At 45.4% G+C, this 20,251-nt stretch overlaps 2 protein-coding genes across 5 annotated transcripts in view; one reads left to right on the top strand and one right to left on the bottom strand.

Annotated features, from left to right (window-relative positions):
- LOC143372630 (phytanoyl-CoA dioxygenase, peroxisomal-like) overlaps positions 1-20,251 on the top strand; it is a 66,689-nt gene that overhangs the window by 25,069 nt on the left and 21,369 nt on the right. The window lies entirely within an intron of this gene.
- Positions 1-20,251, bottom strand: part of LOC143372622 (uncharacterized) — a 45,991-nt gene that overhangs the window by 10,878 nt on the left and 14,862 nt on the right. The gene's annotated exons all lie outside the window — the stretch shown is intronic.

The following is a 20,251-nucleotide window of genomic DNA, read 5'->3' as shown; positions in this document are numbered from 1 at the left end:
CGCCGGCGGTTCAATTTATTCCGCCTAAAAGCACGCCGCTTTATTGTTAACCCTCCGCAGAGAGGCGGAGCTACTTATATCTTGCAGTCTAAGAAAAGCTCTCGCTACGGTTTTACGTAACGGTCAGGTGAAGTAACAGCCTTTCACGGGGGCGGCTGAATGTGAAGGGTGGGCGTTTCGCTGAGCGAAATAGGGTACGAATTGAGACGGCGAGGCCGAATAGCGAGCCAAATTCGGAGTAGATTTCCCTGTGTTATACACCCCTCCGTCGGGTACATTGTTTTCCGGCTCCTAAGCAGACAGTCGACAGCGTAATTTGGTTATACTGCCATTCAGGCTTCTCCATTATCGACCATTAAGCTTGTTTCAACGTCTATGCGGAGACAACTTCGCCAGCACTGTGCACTTCGATCATTCAAAGTGATCCAAGACATTGTAATTGCCGCGGAATAGACAAGGGTGTTAAACATTGCAGGTGATACGAAGCCGAGGGTTTTAGCAGAAGCCCGAGGATTTTACCACTGCAGCTCTCGTTTAAGCGTGCTCTTAATCGTTAATAAACATTGAAGACCCCATTAATCGAGGGTGGAAACGGAGGAAGGCGTAGGTGAGCGAAATCCCAAACCGAAAGTGTCCCTTTACGCGGAAAATCCGGCTGAAGGCGACAAGTCACGCTTTTCATGTTCCCTGTAGTGTATATTATTTCCCTTGCAAATGGTCGGTCTGGCGAGAACTGTTAACGTTGCTACATTAAATTTGGGAGATTAGGGCTTCCGCGCGAACGACCGACGTAGGAAGCCCTCCACGTTCCTTTAATGCCCCCGTGTTTTTTTCAATTGAGCGGCTCCTTGGACTCTTGGTACTTGAAGAATTAACGATAGAACTCCCCGTTTCACGAGATTGCACGCGCACACGTGCGCGCAGGCACACGGCGTGTTCTCTTTGCGAATTTCCTCGAGCGAGGCAAATTAAAGGAATGAGATTTCCATAAAATTAACCGTGTGTACGGTATGCAAAGTGCTCCGGGGGGTTCGAGCGATGCGCTCCTCTCGATTCTATTGATGAACCCCCCCCCTTAATGCTCCCACTGGATATAAGTGCCTTCCCCAGCTTCGCAGATTCCAGCTCAATAAAATCGCCCCGGTACTACGAATGTCTCGGTAGTGATGATTTTCCTTCCATCTCCCTGTACAGAATAGTGTACAGAACGAGGGAAACAACAAAAACAGAAATGTCTGAAAGCAATAAGCTCCAAAACTTTTATAATAAAGATATGCTTGCGTAAAGTGGAGATATTTTGACCGTTTAAAGGCATCGATAGAGAATTCACAGAATCAAGTGTTCCTTGTAAACATTGGTTTCACCCTTAATTCAGCCACCCCTCGCGCGCACACCTGTTCCAAAGAGACTCCCCCTGGAAACGACACGGAGCTTGCAATGCTCCCGACACTCCGCCGAGACGCAGATTGTTTATAAACTGGAATAGCATTTACGAGTAACTGGAACACGCGGTCCCACCCTGCGGCGCGCCGTATTGTCAAGCCATCAGGGCTTTCAAATTGTGTTTCGGGAGGCCGGGGTAAGTTGCGCGGCGCGGCTGTCGAGTCGATTTCAATTTGTCGACGGGCGCAATTTTAAACGGGCAACCACGGTGGCCAGATAGAAGCGCGGGAACGTGCAGTAGGGGTCGTTGAAAGTTTTCTCATTGATGCTTCCTCCGCGCGGAAGAACGTCGAATGGAACGCGGGACGGGAAGCGAGAGTGAAGCTGCCTTCTGCGTGGTAACGCGGATGAGGCTGGCTGTTTACGAACACGGGAGACCATCGCGAAACTACCACCGCCTCGGTGGTGCTTCCTCCGTCCGAATTTCATCACGTTATCCTTCCATTTGCTCGCCACGGAGGACAGCTTCCCGTTTGCCATCAAAAGTTTGGAAACAACCTAAACGGGGCTGTTGAAAGGGTCGAAACGTGGATGAACTATGGTGGACATCGTTTGCTTCTCCTTTTGGGGTGTTGGACAGTTGCGACCAAGTCGATATTAGAGGCGGCAGGGTCTGGGGAAGGAAACGTATGTAGACGAGAATAATGTCGTTCAGAGGAGGTTGCTTTTCTAAAAGATACACCCCTGCACTTGTAGTCAGAGTTGGGCATTGTTCGAATAATTCTTTATTACAATAATGCCCAACTCTGCCTGTAATTCCTGTTTTGATACTTATGTACAGATGATTATAGTTCCACTTTCCACGGCCAGATGCATCGCTGTATTTTATTTTGCAAGAGATGTGGACATTAAGAAGCAGAGTTTGCTAAATAGCGCACGATCTCAGCGCACCAATGTTCTTTTCGCTCATTTGGAAAAGGAGCTGCAGCCCGTCCCAGTTTAGAGTTACTAGGATCGCGTTTTATCCCGCGCGAATGAATAATACTTTTCATTAGAGAGATTTCTATAAAAGAATCTGCTTTTGTTCCGTGCATGTACAGTGCCAGTTCTTTTTTTTCTTCGTTGAAATCGGAGATATGCACGGCGGAACAGCAACAATTTGTATGAGACGTTTCCGCAGAAATTCTTTTACGCATTCTGTTACAGGCTTTCGTGTAGCTACGTTCTTAAGTAGAATTAAATGAGACACTTTCTGTTCATTGATTTAACACGAATGTGATACAGGATATTTAAACAATCGCTTTGAATCTCATTTGCAGAGTGGTTTTTCAAAGGGGCATATTTCCATTTTTGACCTTGGAGCAAATTTTGATGGCATCGCCTTAGTAACGTTAAATTACATCCCCCAGTGGCACAAAACACTACAAAATAGGTTTATTCCTTTTTGAAAAATTGAAGCGAATTTACAAAAGGTCTTATATCTAAGTTTGTCTGATGACATAGTGAAATAACTTTTTAGTCTGAAAGAAAACGGACATATTTCCTATACTCATCTAGGAAATTCCACAGAGTTAGGGTAGATGTACCGTTTGTGGCCATTGCACTGTTTTTGGCCATGTGCTTAATTATCTCATTTTTAAATGACTTGCAGATCATTATTATGTGGAGAATTTCACATCATAAATATTTTGTTTAGTATACCGTCAGAAATATAAGGTTACATTTATTGCTTACACGGAAAATTATTATATTTTTTAAGAAGTGGCCAAAACTGGTACAATACCTTAAAGTGGCCACAAATGGTGCATCCACCCTACCTAAACTTAGTTAAATTAATTTAAAAATGTACCCACTGCCATGGTATCTTTAGAATTAAATTTGGCAAAACAAAGTAACCATAAACAATATATTATAATTATATTATAAACAAAAGATTGTGCAAGTTCTTAATAGTGGAGGAAGGAAAGATATATTTCGATAGATTTCGCTTATTTCCAAATGGTTCCATACAAAAGGGCTAATTTTTTTATAGTGTCCATCAAAAAGGCTTGTTTCCAAACATTTTTTTAAATAACTATTAAAACAATGTCGCTAAATTTAAAACATTACCGCTATCGGATGGAAGAATAAAATGATTGTTTTTAATAAACGTAGGTACTTGCAGTTATTGAAAAAATTTTCTATCTGGAAACGTGACCTATTGAAAAATACTCCTCAATTTATAACCTAGAACATTCATGCCCAGTCCAATTCATTTTCACTCGGAAACATTCCAGTTATCTTCCAGACATATCAAAGCACACGAAATAATTCAAAGCCACACTCGATCCACTGGAACAATAAAAAAATACCATCCAGAGACAAGGGATCCAAGTAATTCAATAATTTAAAACCTTGTATTCCATCGTGCGATTCACGTGAATGTTTGGCTCCTCCCCAGCTACGACACAAATAAAAATTTCGCAGTTACATCGCTGGTCCCGCAGGAAGTCATATAGTTCAATTTGCGCAGCGCAGAGAATCCTTTAAAAATCAAATATCAGGCAACGCGATACCAACCGATGCGTCGCATCAAAGCCGCAAGACGAACCCGCGTTTTATTGTTTCCAACAATACTCGCGACAAAATGCTTTCGTACAATAGTTAACGGAGTAATTTCGCGTCGTCGAGAGCTCGCGAATTCGATAGCTCGATACCACCTTCCATTCAAACAGCCCAGCGTCACAGAAATGTTGAAACTCCTCCAAAATATCTTATCCTCCTCCGACTTTGAAAACAGTAGCACCGAATGATCGTCTTACTTTGATTGCGATCAACCGCGCAAAACTCCTCCGGGAGTGTCTCCGAATTCCTGATCGAATCGTGACAATCAAGAGTCCGCGTGTGCCATCGGCGTCCCGGACAATAGGCAAATATTCGTCCAAGCGAAAATAGCAGACCACGAGCTTTCAAGAGCTTTCCCTATCGATCCCTGGCGGGGTTCCTCCGCGATTCCAGCCGCTGGGCTCGTGCACAGCGCCCCGCGCAACAAGTACCCAACGATAAACGACACGAGGCTCGGGCTTCCGAGTATTCCAATCAGACCCTTTGTCCCTCGGCGATAACATTTTCCGCGCCACTAGCGAGTAATCGCTGCTCCCTCGATCCCAACCGGCGATCCGTCTTCCATCTTGTTGCTCAGAAGAACGACTCTGAAGAATCGGGGCGCGACCCACCTCTGGAATCTTCCTTCGGGAACGATGAGAAACCAAGTTATTGTATCGCGCCGAGGATTTTATTAGCCTGTATACCTTCGAGCACGCCGATAGAATGGGGAATATGGGATATGCAGAGTTGTTATGGCTCTTCTGAATCCGTGCGGAATCGCGGAACGGATTGCACGGCATTGGAGTATGTATGACGACGCGGACGGTGGGAGTATCTATGTCCGTTCGAACGTGATGTCGTTTCGTATTTCTGGATACCGTCTGGGTCGATGGAAGTTGAAAGTATCGCTGTGCACGCGGCGGGCTTGGGACTCGCGTGGGGTACGATTACGGCAATTTGCCGGGCACCTCTTTCGCCACCGTTAATTATTCAAATCGCCGAACGAACGCCACGTGTCTCGTGGCAAAGGTTACCGAGGAGGCTGCGGGGACTTGGCTGTTTTAAGACAGGCCAGTCGCTGAAAATACCCCGTCGACCCTTTGCACTTGGTACGCCAGGGTAATCGACAGTAACGCCCTGTTATTATTGAAAGTGTCCGATCTGCCAATTTAATATTAACGAGACCGTGGCACCTTTCGATTCCTGGGATTCTCCGAGCTCGACTGGATCGTGGCATAAAAACGCGAGGGGGCGATATGATCGTTCGCAAAGGGTCGCGTATCTTTACTTGCTCGTACCTGGGAATAAAAAAGCGTTTCTGGATGGGCGGAATTAGGAAGCTTGGAGGATCAATTCCATGATTCCTTCTATACGGAAGGTGTAATGGCGCCGTGGGAATATAAGTACAGTATTCTACTGAGGTGTGAGGTACCCAGCGGGGCGTTAACCCTGCTGGGTACGGGCCGCTAAACGTGCCCCCACTACTACCTCTTGCAGGACTGTGTTTAGGGAAGACCAGGACAAAACCTGGGCCCTAAAGGGTAAAATAAGTTATTAATATAAAATAATTTATATTGTTACTGTTATAATGCAGTAGATAGGGTAAAGGCAGGTAATATGGAACAGCACCTAATAAGGAACTTCGTGAAATTTCGATAAAGAAATAATGAACTCTTCAGGCAATCGTGTATACTAGATTGTTAGACACAATAGACGATGCTACTGACAAAACGACCAAATACGTCATTTAGCAAACTAATCATTCTAGCTTCTAAAAAAAACTCAAGTCGTTTGGACGAATTCTAAAAAAGTTACGCGATTTTAAAAAGTGTCCGAATATTAATGCGAGTCACTGTAAGTCACTATAGCTCGTAGAGGCACTATACGTATGGTCACTGATGTTCCATCCGCGGTGTGCATCGTAGGGGAACGTGGCTCGACCTTTCAGAAGCTCGCACCAGGAATGAAATATTACTGTTCGCAAGTTTCAATTTAATCCCCGCGGCAAGCGCGAAGAGTAGAAGGGAATCGCTGATAACCTTCATAGTCACGTAAGAAATTATCGTTCTGTTCGACTGAATTGTACAGCAGGGGTTAGTGGAGGGGGATTGGAAGCTGAATTGAAAGATGAAGGCTCGCGGGCAAATGAAAAGAGCATCCGTACTTCAAACGTCTCGACGAAGAAGGGGCCTGGAAAAAGCGTCCGGTGTTGCTGCTGACCCTGGGACGAATTAAATCTACGTTTCGCCTCTCCTTCAGATCCTCCGAAACCGACAGGGGTGTGATTAATAACGATCGAAGAAATACGGGCGCTGGAAAAAAAGGTGGTGGAAGAAGGGGCGACGTCCCATCGCGTGTATGAATGATGGGATTCTTATACAGAGTTAGTAGACTAAAAAAAAAAATATCCCCGATGAGGGTCGAGCCCGCGTTATCGACGGCCGTACGCGCGGCTCGCGTGATCGCGTCGAAGGGGTGAGTCCGGGCAAGGATTCCCGAGTAATGCAAAGGAACGAGCAGAAGTCGGCGAGCGATTCAAATCGATCCGTAGGAAACGAGTCGGAGCAAATGCGAAACTCCTAATGCGTCCTTCCTGACCTAGAAATCGGCATCGGGGATGTATCGGCACGCAGTTTAACCCCGTGGAACGCGAAACCTCCCTTTGCCTTATTCTTTGCTAAAAAGGCAACTTTCAGTAATATCGAAATGCTTTCGAAGTTTCCACAGTCCTTCGCCTCCTATAAAGCCATCGAAATGAAACAAAAATTCCTATTTCTAAGTGAGAAGTCCTCTCCTCGTGGAAGATTTCAAGCAAAGTCCCGAAGAGAAGACACTTTCGCGTGAATCAGAAAATTTCGCGCGGAACTTTGGACGGAACTTTCGTGCCTTTTACTTCGCAATGCACGCGCCACTGCGTCCTCCCGAAAGCCACCCTCGAGTGCGCCCTCGAAGGACAAAGTGCATTCGAAAAGGTGAAGTCGCTGAAGTTCCTCGAATCTCCACGAATTTTCCGGGAAGACGATCGAGCCCGGAAGAATTCACCGCGTGCAACAACGTGGAAAAAGGTCAGAGACCAATATCGGTGGCGTAACCAGTGCGTGTATGTCGGTGGGAAATGGCCCCTCATCAGCTTCTACGATATTAACTCTGAAAGCGATGCTCTCAAAAGTTGGAAAGGGGTCGAAAACCGCGGCACGGTGGTAGGTATACGGGCGCGGGCAGATCCGACCAGCTGCGTTTCGCCTGTCGAGCACGGCAATTAATAGAGAACTTCTCCGTGGGCTATCGATACGTTACAAAAGTGCACGCCGTGTAATGAGCGAGTTCCAAACGCAGCCACCGACAAAGCATTCGGAAATTCTGTTAACGCAGAGCCCTTGCCGTCGAATTTCGTGCTCGAAAAACTTTGGTGAAGGAGCAGCGGTGCTGAGCAAATTGGGAGTAAAAACGCTGATAACGCGGCATCGAGTACCTAATATAGGAATTTATGGCGGGAAATCGAGTTAACGACGGAGATCAAAGTTAAAGGGCCATCGCTAATTTGGAAGGGTCACTGTGCACAAAGGCTGCTGAGCAATTCTAATTATGAAAGTTTCAAACTAAGAAACCACCACCCTTGATATACAACAGGGTGCACGGGCAAATGGGAAAGTTTGGATAGAAGAATATCTGGTTAATCTATCGATTAAAGAGTTGCCTCGCGTCGAAGTAAAACAAAAAGCAGTGTTAAAAAGTGGGTGGTTAATTTCTTTGACCATTTTAGCAGAACGTTGGCTCCTACAGATGAGTATCTATCTCGAGTGCGCATCGAGGATGCTCCGCGTTGCATATTGCACAAGTAGATGCGCAAGTGTATCTGGCAGCGTACATCTCTGGGAACGTGCCTCGACATTTAAGGAGGATCTGATAAAAACGAGTCCCACTGTTCCAAGATAATCTTCCTAAAAACACACTTGCCTTAAAACTCCTAATGCACCAATTACCCCACCCGACACCTCGCGGGCGTAAGTACTTTCCCACCCGTTCGTCCGACGATGAAAACTCCCAGCGTGGCCATGCATTTTAATATCCGCGCGGCGATTCGATTCTGCACTCAGAGGAGGTAATTCCTCCACGAACGAAAAATGGCGCTCGAACCGTCAGGCGGTTGGCGGCGAACGGGAAGAGAATAGAAGAGCAGGTGATCGTTATTGAAAGCAACGAAGCAGTAGAATCTATTCGCTCATCCGCGAAGCATTATTCAAGCTAATACACCTTAAGTCGCTTGTTTGATGTGGCCTTTCAGCCACGCGGGATCACGTCGGAATTTCGTTCTATTAAAACGGTCACGTTGCGCCAACACCGCTGAAATACACATTGCTAGCCTGGCACCCTCAAACTTGGCGTGGAATACTAAGTACCTAATCGCACTTAAAATTATGGCACGCTGTAAAATGGTAAACTTTCGGCGTTCGCTCGAGGAGGCCCTGAACTGCACGGTCCCCCGTGGTAAATGGCTCGTAAACCTGTAAACTCGATAGACCGATTGCATCCCTTCTGGTGACCACGTGGCGCGCAGGGACTGTAATTAGCCACGTGCTTGAGATCCTTTCAACGACGCGTCCTCGAAGAAGCGTGTAAAACCGTAAACCGCCCCACGTTCGGGGCTTGCTGGTCTTTCGTTGCTGCTGGATATCGGAGGGGTCGTAGAGGAGGGGAAGTGAGGGATTCCAAATTGCCCCTGCAGGGTGGCTAGGATGTAACCATGCAGGTAAAGATTATTTTGCTGAATTAGTCGGGGAGTTACCTGTTTACCTGATGACCATTTCAATGGGACGTTTAGCTTTTTCAATTAGTACGCTATGGTTATGGCGAAGTCGTTGGAAACTGAAAGGTAGAAACGATTTTCTGTTTCAATATTGATCCATCTGTCATGAAACATTCAACTGAAAGGACTAGGTGCCATTATGAGAGCTCCATTATGTTAAAAATAATATCCCCGCAGCCAGTGGACGTGCCCCCCGCCAGCTTCGAAAATATTGATTTCCATTAAAAATTAACGTCCACCGGCGGGCGCGAGACGGAGGGCCGCATTGTAACAGATACGCCCACCCAATTCTGGGGATGCGACATAATTACAACGATCGAAAGGTTTCCATTTCATTTTCTTCAGTTCGCCCCACTTTCCTCGCCGAGTAGCGAGGAACAGATTCCCTTCATCCAGAAATCCGAGGTAACGCCATGTGGGTGATTCTTAATTGAACATCGATACCTTAGGAGCGAAGCCTGGATCACTTCACGGGAACAAAAGGGGCAATGAGAAAATTCCTCTTTGCAACTGGCGAGAAGATCTCCGTGTACGAATACAGCGCAAAAGGCGAGCGTTTTAAGGGGGTGAAGAGTCCATAGGGATCAGCTTGGCACGATGTTACTGCAGGATCGAGGGAGTTTAATTAATCCAAGGCGACATGATCGGGGAGCAAGGTAACGAAGGTGATCGCGCGATAAATTGGAGGCACCCTTAAGGGGGGATCCCTATTTAGGACGCTAGGAATAAGGTGATTCTTGGGAATTTTTTTCTGAGGAACTGTTAAGCGGATCTTTTCCAAACTTTCAGGGTATTTTAGTTCACATTCCAACAATAAAATTTTTTTTTTTCGTTACAAAGTGTTCGGTAGAAATGGAGATATAGGAACACGTTCGTTAGGACTCGCGCGCCGGAGTTGCAAATTTGCGATTGTAATGGTAGCCCAAATTCTTCCCTGAAATAAAAAAACCAAGGATTTTCTTATTTCTAGTACAATTACATTGTCGATGAACCTAACAAACGGGAAAAAAGTTAAAAGTTGGCAAATTGGTGGGACTTGAAAGAAAAAGTTACGGTTCTGCTTCAAGATAGTTCGTACTATTTATGGAAGAAGACTTGTTCAATTCAATTTATTTATCAAAGTTATAGGCCCATCGACAATATAATTATACTAGAAATAAGAAAAATCTTGTTTTTTTTATTTCAGGGAAGAATTTGGGCCACCATTACAATCGCAAATTTACAACTCCGGCGCGCGAGTCCTAACGAACGTGTTCCTATATCTCCATTTCTACCGAACACTTTGTAACGAAAAAATTAATTTTCATTGTTGGAATGTGAACTAAAATACCCTGAAAGTTTGGAAAAGATCCGCTTAACAGTTTCTCAGAAAAAAATTCCCAAGAATCACCTTATTCCTAGCGTCCTAAATAGGGCTTCTCCCCCTTAAGAACCGGGCGATTTATTTCTGCGAGTGCAGATTGCTATTGTCACTTAGCGTGCATTAGGATTATGCAGAGGTATCGAGCAACCGGTGTAACGCAGTAAATCTCGCGTGTCCCCCTTCGCTCGTACTGGTATTGGAATAAATTGGGGTTATTTATCAGCGATGACAGGACCCGGCAGATAAATCAGTTTCTCGTGCAACGTACAATGAGATTTTTATCGGGAATTACATCGGTATCGATTCCTTACCAAAAGGAGAAGCTGGTCCGTCCTATTTTATCACCCGCGTCGCCCTCCGCCCTCCTTCCAACGAATTGAATCGTTGTATGCATCGATACGTAAAATATCGTTGAATATTCCGAGCCCACGAACGTGGAGGAGGGTGTAGTATCTCTGCTCGTCCATCACGTGTCTCCAGATGGTCGTGGGCGAAACAAGGAATCGAAGGGGACGCGCGAAAAGGCTCGCTTATTTAGTTCCCAACTTGTACAACTTCCCTGAATTATAACGCGCTTATTGCACGCGCAAAGTGTTTTCTCGGGGAAGAGAAATTGAAGGGTTGAAGGGGAGTCTTTAATCGGGTACAGCTGAATGGCGAATTTCTTTTTCTAATAGTTCTTGTTCTTTTGGTTCCCGAAAGATCCCATCGCTTAAATAAGTTACGGCTCCGACAAACCGTGGCTTTTATAGGACGAACTTGTACAAAGATTCCGCGATAGATTCTCTAAGAAAGGATCCATAGAATGTATGTTCTTGCTCACGGAAGGGTGGAAGTTCTCGACGGGTAAATTAAAAGAATTAACGCCTCGCGTGTCTTTGCGTTCTCAATCCACCTCGCGGCCGTCTTTCGGATTCAGAAGTCGTTGTTCTTCTTGTTAATACTGTTACTTAGGTGATCCGCCTGCTTCGCCCAGTTCCATCTGATTAAGATTACGCCACCCTGAGACGCTCAAAACAGTATCAAATTTGACGAATTTTTTTTATGATCCTATACTTCTTATGTTTAGGGCATGCATTAATGAACTTATTGTATAAATATTGTGGAGCAGTATTGAGAAATGGCCGAGTTATGTTTTGTCCCGCGAAGGGAAAGACATCAAGTGTAATAGAATTGTAGTAGAATAAAAATCTACAGTTTTCTTTGGCCAGCAGTTACCTAGTCCCGTGTCAAGATTCTTCAAACACCTCCACTCGCCCTTAAGCCGCCAGATTTCCCCCCCAGCATTGTGTTCAACTGAAATATATTCGCAGTTCCAGTGTGTCCATTTAATATAGCATCGAATTCCCGCGATCCTTTCACCCGGATAAAGTCTTTCAATTATCGACTTTCCACTGAAAACCAAAGATCGTGTCGCCTGCTTCGACCCCCTTGCTCCTCTATCATTCACCTGGACAACCTGTTCTTAATTCGGTAATTACAATGACACACAAACGAGCAGATAATACTAGCCACCTGGACGGCCCACGCGTGAAAGCGAATCGCACGGGATTCGATCAATCATTCAAGCTCAGTCAAGTTTCGAAGGTCGACGCGATACAACAACCTTCGAACGATCGATAGGTACGCTCGTTTAACACGCTCACGAATAAAAGCGGCCGTTTTATCGCGTTACAGGCGTGTCGAGCTGTTTGATCAGACGGGAATAAGTAAAGTTACCGGGAGAGGTACTCGGTGAACAAACCTCCCCCGAGATCTCTTCCGATCATCCCCGTCTCTGTTACCCTTATTCCACCGCCTGATCTCCGATCAGCCCACCACACTTTTCTTTCATTCTCAGGCGAGTCGATTCATAACTCGCCCTTATGTTTCGAGTGATCATTTCCATTAAAAAGAGGGAGGGTAAAGAAAAAGGTGCGTCGGCGACGCGTGATCCCTGGGCAAATATTCCATCGCCGCCGACGCTCTTCTTCTCCATCCATTGACAAACCTTTTCACATATTAAGGCGTGATACGAAGGGAATCAGCGTTGTACGCTTAGAGGAAAGGTTGTTCTTCCATTCAGGCGTTCAAATAAAACAACCATGTGATCAAATTGACGGATTATCGTCGGAAGGGAGACACGGGACCTTTAGGGGTAAAGGAGGGGGACTGAAATTATTTGCAGTCGGAGCGAGGATTTGTTTGATCGTAGGCGAAAGTTGTAACTCCCAGGTAGTTGATGTTTTACGAGCTTCTGCTGATAAGGGGAACGTCGGAACGTGGCTCGATCCTCTTTGTGTTGGCAGAGCGGATAAGGCTGTTTTTACTACTGTAAAGTTCGCAGGAAGGGATCGCGCGAGTCTGCGTAACCGTGAGGATGTTTCGAGGGCCACTACCATGATACTGGGCACTGAAACGGTCCTGAAGCTCGTCAGCAATAATTCGCTATACGCCACTGAAATGTCCTCTATTAATTCGTTGCAACTTCCGAGACATTTTCTACCCACGCCCCTTTGGCCGTGTAATCTCTAAATAACGAGCGAAATGTGCTATCAGCGATACAGTTCGGTTATTGAATCAGTTGCGCCGCAATGCCGCGCGCGTACTCGCGACAAAATTTCATCTTTTTACTCGTCGAGCGTTTCAACTTCAGCGCCGAATAAATTTGTCAACTTTAACTTTATTCCACGTCACATAATTTTCAACAAAGAACTTTACGTGACTTCACTTAACGCGATGAATTTTTTTTTTTAACTTTTACTCGTTATTCGAAATTTTATTTAAATACACAGGTTGTTAAATCTCCAAACCCGCCTCTGTACTATAACACAGAAAGACAGAACTTCTGGTTCTTCTAAATACCTACTAACCTCTAGGGTAAAGGACCCAATTACTGACACCTAACCAATAAACTATAGTATATAATCTATAGTATAGATTATAGGTTGAATTACATAATTATTTCTGTGTATGACTACATCCTTTATTTATTTGTTATTTTAAATAAAATAGCTTAAGGTGACAGTAATTGGGTCCTTTACCCTACCTAAACCTTGAACACTGCGTCTACAAGTGTTCCCTATCCTTCAACAGTTTCCAAGCTGAAGATGAGAGCGACAGAATGAAATACAGCACAATATAATTGTGGAAGACTTTCATCGACAAAAATTAAGCACATAATCCTTACGAACCCTTAAACTTCTCCTTACACATACCACATAAAATGAATCACCCTCGAAGTACACTCCAAAGATCACTCGAGTCTTCCCACGAGCCGGTCTTCCATTTCGATCCAGTTTTTCGCGCAGCCACGATTCACGACCGACAGTTTGAAATGGCGGAAACGTGAAAGGGCAGCCCGTCTCAGAATTAATCCCGGCGTGTCCCGCGGGATGAATTAGCAGGGTAGATCGATCAGCCTCAAGTTTCGGTGGGAGCGTCTATAGACGGTGTTTCGCGCCGCGCCTCAGACACCGTCCGCCGAGGCTCGTTAATGGATTTTAATTAATGTCGTTGCTCGGCCAGGTGCACGCCGCCAGGACGCTTAATTACATGATATCCTCTGGCCAGGTCCGGCGCGCTAGGCTGCTCCGTAAATAATGGAACGAGTCTTCGGGAGGAAAAAGCTCGCCCTCGCCGAGACCGCGACAAATTATTCAGCTGGTTCGGTATATACGGATCCTATAAATATTCGTCGAACTGTGTCGCTGGTTCGAACGAAAACGGCGTGATCTGTCCACCCGTGGTCGAGCCTGTCGTCCCCCGAAAGTAGCTTGCCGCGGACGTGTCTGCGGAGAATGCACATGGATATCCGGGGCTGTCCGGGCTGTGCAGGTTCTTTTCGATTCTCGAAATGGTGTTTGCGCAGCCCCGATTGGTTATGAGTTTTCAGCCCGTGATGGATTTAAAGAAGCACTTTAATGGCTCCTTGACTGTTCTACCAGAAGCGGGGGCTACGGTCTGCAAATATTTATCGGGAGAAATGAGTTTAGCCTGGGAGGAGCACTTTGCTCCCCGCGGAGGGGAATTTTCTTTCGCAAATTTAATTGGCAAAAGCCTGTATGTACTTTGCGTTGGTAGCTTTTTACTTCGTTCAGCCGGGAGTATCAGCTAACATTTCTGTCGAGAATTGCTTTAAGGGATGCGGAATCCGAGGGACGATGAGGATGCGGAGGATTGGTTAGAAATCGATCGCTCATCGCAGCCACTTCTTAGCCATCTCCCCGCAACTGTCCCACCAAATAGCTAGGAATACGTTGCTAAAATCGTTCTCATTAGAGAGGAATTATCTTGCCATTCTAAAGGTGCGAATCCACGACGAGACTTTGCAGGAGACAGAAATCTTAGCCACAACTAAAAGAGATAAGATTTTTGAAAATACATCACGAAACTTGTCTCACGAGAGTCCAATTTCATCAGACTAATGACAAAGTAATTAAAGAATAATAAAACAATGCAAATAATTGTCTCGTGAGATTAAAGACTCACGTGAGACACGATATTTCTGTCTCATCGTGGATTCGCCTTAAAACCGTGGCTTCTAGCGAGTGGAGTCATCCATTGCCACCTCAATCTTCCCTACTTTCATTAAGAAAAGTAACGGCGCGTAATTAAAACGAGAGACCACGTTAGTTAGTCCTCCGCGAGACAGAATCGTTGAGTCACCGTGCACGAGCCAGTTATGTCATCCACGGCCTTGACGTGTCTGGTGCAGGCCTTGAAAAATTCGCTCGGGGGACGCCCGCGAGGGTGGAGAAAAATAATCTTGGGGGATTTATCGAGCGGACAATGGGGCGGGGTTGGCTTCGGCTGGACGAAATCCCGATTTGCATCCCTCGAAGGACGTACCTGTCAAATTGCTATCGTTTCACGTCCACGGACATCGCCTGGCTGACTTACATCATCGCGAGACCATCGAGAAGCTACTCCGTCTCGGAACCGTCGTCGTCGCGTCTGCAACTGGCGTTCGTGTTCGCTGCCCTTCGCCTCCCCACATCCCTGTTAAGTAAGATCCGCGAAATCATGGCCCGCGGGGAATCCTGCGAGCGGCGCGCATCGAGTTGCAGGAGGAAGCAAGGATTGATCCTCGCAAGAAATAGACAGTCGGCGTCTATATTGAATGAAATTCGGGAAGTGGCAGCTGACCTTTTCCATTAGCGCGTGGCTAAACGGTGCAAGTCAATCATTGGAATTCTTTAGTAGCCTCCACTTTTGGCCGGCGACGATTCTGGGATAAACGACGAGGGAATTCGAACTTGATTTCTAGGGGCTTGTTGAGTGGATTATACCGAGAAACTGCTATCTGTGCAGCCAGGTTCTTTTTGGGTAATTTTTTGTAAGGAAACTATACATGCAATCTTTTTAAAACTCGCAGGCTATAATATTATGTTTTTTTTTCAAGATGTGAACGAACATTTTTTTATATATAAAAATAACGCGGTGATTCCAAATGGCGCAAGTGTTTCGGAGCAGCCTCGGTGCGAAAGTTGTTCAACTGCGTGCAGTATAGGGTTCGTTGTTGTGATTTGAAAGCGAAATACAATATAGTTTTTAATAAAATTACGAATAATATTATTACAGTTACTAAGTTTTATTGCACAATAATTGCACTTCTTGAAATACATAGTAATAAAGCCTGAAAGTTTGAAAAGGATTGCATGTGTAGTTTCCTTACAAAAATTCCCCAAAAAGAGGGTCATTCCAGTTAGACGGTTTGAAGAAATCGTTTTTTTTTAAACTTTTTTCGAAAGTACATATCCTCAAGAAGGTACTGTTATATTTTCCTGGAAAAATTCCGAGTATTTTAGCTTCTACAGAAGCATTTTGTAAAGAGTGGAGAAGTTCGGCCTGTATAGATGAAAACTTTGAACGCGTTTTTCCCGAAACGTCATTTTTCACATCGTGAAGATAAAATCTGAAAATCTATCGAACCGATTGCTTCATAAATTTTCCTGCTTATTCTGCACACCTAATACTCTCGCAGGGACTACAACCAAGTATTTTCATTGAGTCTAACCGACTTTTAAAATCGAAAATAGCAAAAGAAAAAAGCCAATAAAACATTTTTCTTACATTTTGCCCACCATTTGGTTAATTTTGAAGATAAATCACTAATGATAGTCCAAGCGACAGCGACATCATACTGATCAAGAACCTGTTTAGATTTTTGGGTTCAGATAAGTCTAACAGCTGAAAATCGCCTTCGCGAGCGAGGCATGAATTTTTAATCATGTCATCAAGACCGCTTTCAAAAGCATTTTAAAAGCAACAATTTTATTACATTTATATTTTTTATTTACTGTAGAAATGTAGATTAATAAATAGAAAAAAGTTTTATTCCATTACTGTGATTATTTTCGTCGCAATAAATTCCTGAATTTCGCTGAATTTATCGGCGTGGTAACAGGAACGACCCCTTACGACATTCCTCGATCGACTTGTACTATGGTCCTATCTGGAATTTCTTGGAACTCGACAATCTTGACATTATCGGTATGGAATTGTATCGGAACGTTGTATGTTTGAAGCACGTTTATAAGCCGATCTTCGTTGGGAATCGACGTGGAAACTCTGAGCCCACCCCCGTCGGGCGACTGGGGCCATGTACTTAAGCCGCGGGCTGTATTATCTTTGTTTGACGAAACGGGTAATAGCAAGTCTATTATTGATACGTCGGAGCAGTGGCTCTGTGCCTTCTGTCTCGGAACCCATCGATGCGCGCCAAAACGACGGGCGATAAAGTTACCCAGTAGTTTCCCATGCGACGGAAAGATCCGCGGCGTAATTGAATGTCATTCCATTGCGAGCAGGCCACAAAGCCAATGGGAAATATCAGGAACGGCACTGGTATACAGAACCTGGACTCCTGCATGGGGACCTGGGAAGGTTCATTGAAGCAGAAAAGAAAAACGTGCAAATCATCGACTTTCAAGCTAAAATCAGCGATGCAATTAAATGGCACCTACGGAATTAAAGTTAAACTCGACGCACTCCAGTGCTTCGGGTCTAAAAAGCTTAGCATTTAATAAGAGCATCGATTCGCTCACGCGCCAAAATTCGAGCTCCCCTGGAGATAGCTTTACCCCGTTAATCTTTCGACTATCACCCGACCAAGATTCTCGCTTGAAAACGTTCCCTCGCCTCCCGTATTCATTCTGAATTCGAAACGTTTACGACGGCTCGTTACGTGGTTACGTCCCCTGAGTCGACCCGACTGCGGAGGCATCGGTTCGCGTGAATGTAAAACCGCGAGGAAAAGGAGGAGCTAAATAGCAGAGCGTTCGTGCGGGCACCTAGCCGCAACGCTTTTCGCCCCATTAAAAGCGAAAATATTAGCCGACAGAGATGCCCGAGGGCCGTTGCCGAACCGACGACGCGAGGATAGCTCCTTCTTCCTGACGCCACGTCAATTCCTGGCTGCTGTTTGCTCGAAGCTGTTGTTCGGTTGGTCGGCGACGTCTTCGATACCCCGGGAACACACTTCGAAAGCTGTCGAGGGGTATCAGGAAAAGGGGTCAGTTCTTTCTGCTCTCGTATGACATCCTAGACGAAAGTCGAAGGGGGAGTTCCATTAACTCGTTAACCGTGTTATTTTTCGATCAGAGACACGCTCCTTGCTCGTGTAGCTGGGGTGGGTAAGGGCGAGTTAGTCGGAGGGGGATTCGGGATAGAAATCTTTTCGGTAGATGGAACGATGATGGAGGAGATCTCAGAACTATTCCGTTGACGAGTCTTCCCGCCTGAGTAAGCCGCGGGAGATAGAGCGATATTTAATTGATCCGTCCGATTGGAGAGGCTTAAAGAAGTCGCGGAGGAAAGCGAAGAGGCAATTTCTAAATGCAGAGGTCGACTCGTCGAGGGGGGCCGCGGATCCAGGATCTCGTCCACCCGTGCTCACCGCTTGCAAAACAGCTTCGCCGGATTCCTCTGAACGTTGCGCGATCGAAACTCGGCGGACATTTCGCGATAGACGACAGGATATTGGAATACCGCCGGCGGAGGAGAGAGGGTTGCTAATTCACTTCTAGTCAGTGTTCGATTCTTCTCGGTGTCCCAGAGGAAGCGCCGGGACCGATGCTTGTACAGCGGATACCAGCCGCGAGAATGGAAGAGTCTCGTCGAAGATTCCCAGAGTGCATGGAGTCGATCGATACATGGCTGGAATAGCGGGGCAGTTAATTTGGATATCGACTCAATCCGTGTACCGAAGTTCTAGGGGAGGGTAAATTAAAGGATTGCATACCGCAAGCTTGTACCGATCAAACTTCTCCTTAAATCCTCCAACACTTGTAGCAACAATGTTCCATTACACTCTATGCAACAATTTCGTTATATAATTGGCCATCATCCCTTAACCTCGAGCCTGTGTAGTTTCAGACGGAAAATTGTGATGTAGCGATTAAAGGGTTCGGAAGGAATCTTGGTTTCGAAAGATAATTTTTAGCTGAGGATACAGTGAGTAGTGTCTAGGGTTGCCAAATCCAAAAATGAAAAAGGAGGACAATAACAGGTTTATTATGTAAGAGGACATATTGTTCGCATTACATTAGAATAAGGTAATAAAGTAGGTAATAGATAGAAAGACTTTATACATAGTCAAAGTTGATATCTAAAATTTCGTTTTACCTTACGTCCTCCTTCTCAAACGATTTCAGATTGAGGTCGAATTCCGTAATAAAATGAATATCATAAAATATATGTTCCTGTTTTTCGAGTCGTAATTTATATTTAAAACCCTGTATTTTCCGATAATGGCCCTTTCACAGATTTCTCTTCCATATGTCAGGAGATTTTCATACATTTTGAAACGAAAACCACGAGCGTTGCGGGCAATTTGGGGTTAAGTGGAATTCGCCCTAAATCGTCCTCCTTTTCCAGTTTTGGATCTGGTAAATAGTAATGGAATTTTGCCCGGTGAAAGCGAGGCGAGTGGATCGCTCGAGTTGTGGATAAAACAAAAAAGGACATTTTTAGGTGATAGGAGGACACTGCGTTTCAGTGATAAAAGGAGGGCATGTCCTTCTCTTGGGTAACGTTTAGTAACCCTAGCAGTGTTTGACTCTCGGAAAATGAACATATGATTGTTAAATCCTAGTAGGGGAGACCGGGGCTAAAAGTTCCGATTTCGATAAAACATAAAAAATGACTGCAAAATAATGTAGTTAATAAAAAATAATGATAGAAAAAATTTTACTTATCTGGTACGCGACTAATAGGTCCTTGCTTACAACCACACAATTCGCTGTCGCGAACGCTATTAAAGTGGGCGACAGAGTGGCGTGATCAACGTCACACGGAAAAAATAATTTAAAGTACAACGCTCTTTTTACTTTGAAGTTAGAGCCGTCGGAACCACTTACCCCCGGAACTTTTAGCCCCGGTCTCCCCAATCGAGTTTCGCAAGACGGCTGATAGATCAGCGCTGCCTAAAATTCAACGGTGGCATCACTCCCTCATCGGCGGAGTGAATGAAAAGGATGTCGCCCGACAGGGTCGCGAGAAAAACTGGCCCAAGGTTAACGTCGTTCGGCCGTGCACGTTACGAGCGTTCGCGCCACTCGTTATCGATCGTGGTCGATCGACATGCGATAGCGAGGAACATCGAACGGCGAGGTCCTGTCACGGTAACCTCGGCTCATAACGACAAATCACGTTTCGCGGTGCTCCTCGGCTTTCGTTCCCTTCGTTTGGCCCAGCCCCTTTGCAGCCTCTGACTCTCTGCCTCGCCGATTATCCAGACCAAGTCGGGTCGATCGAGACATGACGGATCGATTGTCCCACAAGGCGCAGAAGGATTCCGTAAGCACTTCTCCCCCTAAATAATACCCTTAGGGCAGTCTGAACCGCGTCTGAAGCTTATTTCCTACTACTTTGCAGAGAAACGAGGGTAAGAAGAGGGAGGAGGGTGAAAAGGGGCAACGAGTCGTTCCATCGAATTTTTCGTCGCGCTGATGGCGTTCAATCGTTCCGGGGGATTTCGAAAATACGTATTGACCGCGCCGGATGAGGCAGTTCCCTCTGTTCAATACCGTAGAATTAGGATTAAAGAGTTTTTAATAATGGAAGAGTAAGGAGAAAAAAACAGGGAATGTCAGAAAATGGGCATTATCAATAAAGAAACAAGGTTCGAT

The sequence above is a fragment of the Andrena cerasifolii genome, chromosome 8 (genome assembly GCF_050908995.1).
Source record: "Andrena cerasifolii isolate SP2316 chromosome 8, iyAndCera1_principal, whole genome shotgun sequence".
Taxonomy (NCBI): Eukaryota; Metazoa; Arthropoda; class Insecta; order Hymenoptera; family Andrenidae; genus Andrena; species Andrena cerasifolii.
The sequence above is the reverse complement of the archived record's forward strand: the minus strand, read 5'-3'. Positions and strand labels throughout refer to the sequence as shown.